The sequence below is a fragment of the Pygoscelis adeliae genome, unplaced genomic scaffold (genome assembly GCF_000699105.1).
Source record: "Pygoscelis adeliae isolate BGI_AS28 unplaced genomic scaffold, ASM69910v1 Scaffold134, whole genome shotgun sequence".
In the NCBI taxonomy this organism is placed as follows: domain Eukaryota; kingdom Metazoa; phylum Chordata; class Aves; order Sphenisciformes; family Spheniscidae; genus Pygoscelis; species Pygoscelis adeliae.
This window is the reverse complement of record NW_008824716.1, coordinates 2505739-2512969: the sequence shown is the minus strand read 5'-3', so window position 1 is coordinate 2512969 and position 7231 is coordinate 2505739.

The following is a 7231-nucleotide window of genomic DNA, read 5'->3' as shown; positions in this document are numbered from 1 at the left end:
CCGAATGTTTTTAAAACTTAAATAAATTACTTATTATGAAATGAAAGATTCATTCAAGAAAAGTAGTTTAATGTCAATGACCGTATGTGGAAAACTACCTTGAATAATATGCAGAAAATACAACAGGGACATTTTTTTTTCTGTCTTTGTAGCATAAAGCACACAATTCAAATCAGAATGTATCAGTTTCTGTTATCTTAGGGTTCCTTGGATTGTTACTTTTTGCTCTGCTGCAAGATATTCTCAGTCAATTTACTTACAATACATATTCTATACATAGAGTTACTATTTATGCATACATCAATTTTTGAAGAGATGTACCAGAAAGGCAATTTACCATGTAAAAGCTATTCCAGCTAGCAGCTCTATGCTCTTGTTCATTGGCTAGACAATTGAAATCGAGCTTTTTATATCCCTAAGGAATAGGAAAACACTAACAAACATCTTGGTTATGCTGTTAACACTGCCACATTAGACAGTACATTACTAAAATAAAGTTTGAAATAGAAATTTACATTAATTGCTATTTCATTCACAATCCCATATTACCCTGAATAAGGAGAAAAAGGTTTTACCCTTGTGTAGAGGCTACTCATTTTTCCATGAATTATGCATTTCCATTTTTTAACAAAAAAAAAGAAAATTGTTTTTTCCCTGAAGAAATTCATTATATGAAGAAGTAAAACACTAGATAATTTTATTCTATGCTGTAGGAAATGCCTTTTGACTTTTATTAAACTGCTTGCTGAGTTTCTGATTTCTTGAATTAAATGGTTATTGTGTGGAGCCCTAGAGATGTGCAGCACTGGGAAGAGGGAAGAAGGAAGAAGTCAAACTCTAAACTTGACTTTTCAGTGGTGCTTAAAAAACATCTCAAATTTGTCAAATGAAAGTGCTATCTTATTGTGGGTAAAAAATTCAAACATCATCTCCCTACCAGTTAAATTATTTTCTTCACTTACCTGGGTTAAAATGTGCATGTATGAAGAAAAAGTGGTGTCTGGTGAATAAAGCTAATAGTTCATAAAAAATTATGTGTATAATGAATTTTGACTTTCTGAAACTATGTTAGGGATAGATCACTATTTTTTTTCCTATCAGATGTAATTCTTGTCTGAAATGATGTGAAGTAACATCTGTGAATATTTCTTGATTGCTAATTTGTGAAAAGTGTGCTGCTAGTGTCCAATATTTAGGCTCTTTGGATTCAACAGTGGTCTCAAAGTACATTGCTAATTATTCTAAGAGTATGGTTTGAAGTCACATCTGCAATGTAACACTTGTGGCTACACATTCAGCACTCTCTTTCTCTATAATCTACCTTTAAACAGATAAAATTTAAACATCTGTATCTGAGCTACTCACTCTAGCCAGCATTTTCAGTTGGGTGAGAAACAGACCCAGATCCAGAGAGCAATTTGTCTCACTTGTTTTAAACACCTATCTCTTTCAGTTACATACCTTGGAAATGTCTATATCTCAGGAAGAAAAAAAAGAGCCTAGACTGGATGCCTGATTTTCAGATATCAAAGTTAGAGCAAGCAAATCCCACCCTTTCTAATGAGTAATCCTCTCTTTCTACTACATACGAAAGTTGAACAAGACGGAAGTATGATTTTGATGTGACCAAATGCTTTTACAAACTCAAGAAAATCTATATTTGGATGAACCTCAGAGTAGGTTTGGCTCCCCCGGTTTGTTCAGCTCTGCCGAGTGAACCCAGGGCCCCTGCAGAGAAAACACTACAGTCTTATCTCTGTAGGGAGCTGAGTGATCAGAGCAACAATAGTAACAATAACGCCACTATCAGCTGCAAGATTTCTGAAGCATACAGCCAATACATTTTCCCATTATGTAAAAAGTTGACTATGCATTAAGTTGTTTGGTTTCACTATCTTCATTTCATCACAGACATAAAAATGTACTAAATCTGCTGTAGTAAATGTACTACAACTGAGAGTACAGTGAGTCGTAGTAAGTTTGTCTAAGTAAAAGAAGTAATTTGGCTCAAATTCCAGATCACAGAGTAATTATCCCATGTTCGGTAAAAAGTTTTTTGGGTTCTTTAAGAATTTTGGTGAGCAAGGAATAAGTTAGTATTAGGGAATTAGAGCTAACAGCTTCATTAAGAATTTTTACCTGGATATAGACTGAAGGAAGATGACAGAATTTGGTCCCTGGAAAATTCAAAATAGTTTATTGTCAAGGAAGCAAATGTTCGTCCTGTGTGGCCAAAGACCTCAGGTGAAACTGCAACATATTTTATATATTTCAGAGCAAAGCTAGGCAGTTCAGCTGACAAGGTAAAATATATACAACTGTCTGATCCAGATGAACTAAGAGAAGAGAAGCTGGAACACTATTGGAGCTGCAGCAGTCATAGGAAAAATGGTCTGTATTACTGCACTATATCCACTCTCTAACCATTTCCATCTCAGAAAATGAAATGGGGTAGCCCACTTCTCAAAAATGAAGTGGGCTACCTGTCACACGGTAGCCCACATGAAGCCCGACAGGCACACGCCTCTGCATCTGATAGTTAGCTGGCATATCACAGGGCTTCTTCAATGCATCGTGCTCCATTGCTGGGAGCAGTGTGCTCCTCACAGATCTGATTTCTGGCATCAAGAGGTTGTAACTTCAGCTCAGAAGCCATGGCTTAATGTCAGTGAGAAGTCAATTAAGAAATATCTACATATTCATGACACTCTCATAACTTGCAGGCATTATAGAGAAAGTGAGCTAGCAGAAGCTGGAATGCTGTCCCTGAACTAATGTGAAAAGGACCATAATGAAAGACTTACGGTATTAATTTTTAGCAGTATCATATTACTACTGTACCTCAGCCTGTGCTTTGGCTTGTACAAAACAAAAGTTGTGTCATTATTATTTTAAGCCTTACACAAGAAGTCAGTGAAAGCGAATGTTAATACACTGTGTAATACAGTGTAAAAAACACTGGTAAAAAAGATGTGCTGGAATGTAATCTGAGTTAAATCCTTCCTTCCCACTTACTTTTAGAAAATTATGCTCAGTTAAGAAACTTTAGGGGTTTTTTTGAAAATAAAGTTGTGATCAGACTAGAAATATATTGAAGGTAATCTTTCTCTGGAAGATTTACTCCAGATTTACTGCTAGAATATTTTTGCATTTTTCCAGATAAAAAGAGACATGCACAAAATGTATGGGGACATAGGCAAAACATCATAACCAAAGAACTCCTATTTTTATGAAACCTCAAAAGAATTTGAGGAAGAAGTTGATCAAATGTATCAAATGCAGTTGGTTCAGAGACTGCAGGAAGCTTTTTTCCAAGTTTCTTTTCTCTGTCAGTGTTTAACAGCTTTGTGATACTTCAAGACAGTAGCCCCCAATAGACACTAAGCTAACTAGACAGGAAAATCTCATCCACCTTTGTCAGCCTTCCTATCAAACATCACTTTGTCTCATGAGGTATTTCTTCTTAAGTTTAGAAACCACTTTCACGTTAGCTACTTTCTTGTAAGGTTGTCATGATGGCAGCAGGGTTTTGTTCATGAAAGACTGCTTAGCAGAACCTTGCAGGTTCACCTTGCAAGAGCTTGTGAGAACCAGCCCTTTGAAAGCATGACTGGAGATTTGAGTGATATAAACTCCACAGAGTCATCCATTTTCCAGGTCTACTGCTGCTTTATTCAAGCTGGACCCAGAGTTTTTTACTGTCTTTCAGTGTCACAAGGGAAAGCAGTGCCAAGACCCCTCTCCTGCTCTGTGCTGAGAACAGGATGATCATGCTAGGTCTGATCTACAGTGACATGGAATGATCACAGCTTTCAGTACAAATGCGAGCACCAGATGCTTGGCACTTCTGCGGGCAAGGTCACTATCTAATATTCATAGAATCTTTCACACTGTAATCCACTATCCTGCACAGGAAGTTCAGGATGTAAGGCATTTTTCTTACTGAGCAGCAAAGCAATAAAAAGTTTATATCGCTAATAGTTAAAAGGATCTCCTTTACTTGCCCTGTACCTCTTGCAGTTTAAGCTCTTCAGAGAAGTGGCAGTCTGTTAGTCTTGTGCCTTTCTCAGTTTTACTGTGACTAGGCATCAATACTAACACCAGTGCTTTCACTCAGTTTGACTGTTTCCCCACTGAAAAGCACCTAGCTCAAAGGGCCACACTGACTAAAGTATTATGAAGTTTGTCAGCTGTATCAGTAGAATCTCACTGACGGGGAATCCCACACCACAACCTTCCTCAGTAGAACCACAGGCGATAACAGACAGCTTTTTGCTAGGTTGAGGGGACAATATGTACCTGCATCCCCATCTCTTACAAAAGTTGGTCAGGGTGCCAGCCACGCCAAAAAATACTCTTTGAGATTCCCTTTCAGAAGTGATGGTCCTGAATGATTCATCTGGAAACACTTCCATCTGCCACTGGAGCACTGCCCACAAAACCAAGGCATTTCAATTGAGTATCAATACCTGCTATGTCCACCTTAATAAAGTCAAATAAATACTCTATTTTACCATCGCAATAATGTACTTCTTCTAATGTATTTATAAATGACTATGACACTTCTTGGATGGCTTGTCACTTGATCTCAGTCTTGTGTTTTGTAACTTACCTGAGGCAATCAGGAATCCCACAAAAATGCTCCTACTTGTTCCTTTTTATTCACTAACTGCAACCAGAATCTTGGATGCAGTACCAACATATGGATATATTCAGCGATAATAAGATTTGACGTAGTAAAATGCAAGTTAAAAAGATATACTTAGCTAAATGTGATCGAATAGGACTGGGTTTATAAACTGCTAACATCTTATCCCTAGAAAACATAACTGAATACAGAAATATAACAAAATCAGTTAATGTTTTCCTGGGACTTTGGAAGGGGCAATCCCCCCCAAAAATGCCAGGAATGAATGTGCCAATTCTGTCTCTCTTCTGCACTGCTGCTTCTCTCCTACCCCTCATCCCAAATCCCATACACAACTGGAGCATTTCTCCTTAAACGGGATATTTATCAGACACATTATTCTTTAAGGAGCCTTTAAGACTTATTAGATATTGCTGATGTCTAACAAAATAAAATATTATAGAGGTACCAGCTGCTCCAGAAAACTTTTAATTCTGCTGTTACACCTGCGGTTTAATAAAATAAAATGCATCAGGTGTGATGAAAACCTGAATACTGTTATAGTAGAGGCATCGCCTACCCTATGAGAGGCCTCGGGGAAATGCAGTGGCTGTGATGGTTAAGAAGAATGGTATGGTAATAGGTCAGTAATTTCAAGAGGATAAGAGGAAAGGGAGATAAACTGAGACATTAGGGGGAAAAACAAAGTTGAAGATAGAATTTTATAGGGACTTCAGATTCATTAGCAAGAAGACTACTGAAACTAAGATTATAATCAGTCTATGAAATTCAAACTCCACATAAATCAGTGTCAAAATCTGACTGAAATCCAAATGAGTCAATATTTCTCTGTTGAAATGAATAAAATTAGAGCAGATGTGAGTCAACTAAAAGCATCTGTCATGTCCAGCTAAACTAACTTAAACAGGATCGAGTTTATGGGCACCTTTCACACTGAGCAATCTGCAGAACAGTGCACATGGATGAGAATTTAGTAAAGGACTTGGGTAGTTTGATTTTTCTCTTAAATTATACATGTTTGCTCTGAACTGCATATACTGTATTGCCTATTCTATTTGTGTTAGAACTGAATGGTAAAGATATAAACAATTTATAAGGGCAGTACATACTGAGTCGTTTCAAAACCCTAGAGATTAGTGAATAATAAATATAGCCGAGCCTTTTGTTAGTACCCTAATGGTCTGTTGTTTAAGTCACATATGATTATTGTGGTGCTAATATCATCCTGGGGATGAAATGGATATTAAAATGATAGTATGTTTCAAAGAGATCCACTGAATAAAACAGAGCCTGATTCCGCTGCCACTGACTTTAGCAAGAACGGGGCAAAGCTCTAATTCAGACAAACAGTATTGCACTATTTATATTTCAAGGATGGAGGATATGAGACAAAAGAATTAATGTGATTTGTTTACAGCCCTGGAGGAAGTCAGTGTTGGAAGTTTTTGTTTCTATTATGTTCTGTTCTGTCCTACTCTATTCTATTGTATTCAATTCAGCTTGTGCTCCTGCCCTCATCCTCAAAACATCCAAGAACACCCCAAGAGTTACTAAACAGTATGTTCTGTATTTTTCACTTGTGATTTGCTTTTGAAAGATGCAGTATTATAAAAGACTTGGGGATAAGGCTGTTTTTGATTGGGATTCTAATTACTTTTTTTTTGTTTGTTTCTCCATTTTGGATTGGACGTGGAGTTTGTCTCAAGGAGCTGTAGAAGGAAAAGGGAAGAGTTTTGACTGAAGGCAAAATTTTTGCTGTCCTATGTTTTTAGTACCTAAGCTGAGATCAAATGCCTGCATGCTGTGCTTGCCATGGAGCGTGGAGACATTCAAGGTGGTCTTCAGACCGCGTGATTTAGAAAGTTCAATCTCTTGTACACACTTTACCTTTGTGAAGGGGAGCTCCACTGTGCTTGACAAATGCTAATGCCTACCAGAGACCCAATACCTGAACTCTCAGCAACAGCCTGGATCCAGACCATTGAACACTTTAAGGCTAAACACGGGCATCTCAAATCCCGTTTGAGATCTTGCAGAGAGCCAGTGTAAGGAACACAGGGCAGGTTAGCTATCCTTCTGATAGTCCAAGATGTTAAGGAAATGTGTAACTGGTCTTGCACTCTCTGAAAGTTCCCGAGCGCTGCTAATTTCATGTCTAGTTCTATGGCAGTCTTACAGTCTAGCCAACAGTGACTGGAGACTATAAAATGAGAGCGCATAATTTTGTGCCACAGGGGACCTTCGGGTTCCTGGCCAGCGGGAAACTGCAGTTGCTGCTCTCGTTTGGCAGGACGCGCACCTTCCACCAACCAAACACTTGCGAACTCCTCAAAACATCACTTTCATTTCGAGCAGACACAAGCCGCTCACTACTCAACAGGGCTCGGCAACGCTCCTTAAACCGAGGCAGCTTTTAAGCCTCGCTTTGCCCGCTGACACCCAGACCACAACATCTTTTCACAGAAGAAGAAAAACACCTTTTTTTTTTTTTTCCTCTCCCCCTTCCAGTTTCCAGACGGGAGCATCTCCTTCCCCTGGTCCTAGTGCTTCCCCCGCGCGCGCACACACACACACCCCCACACC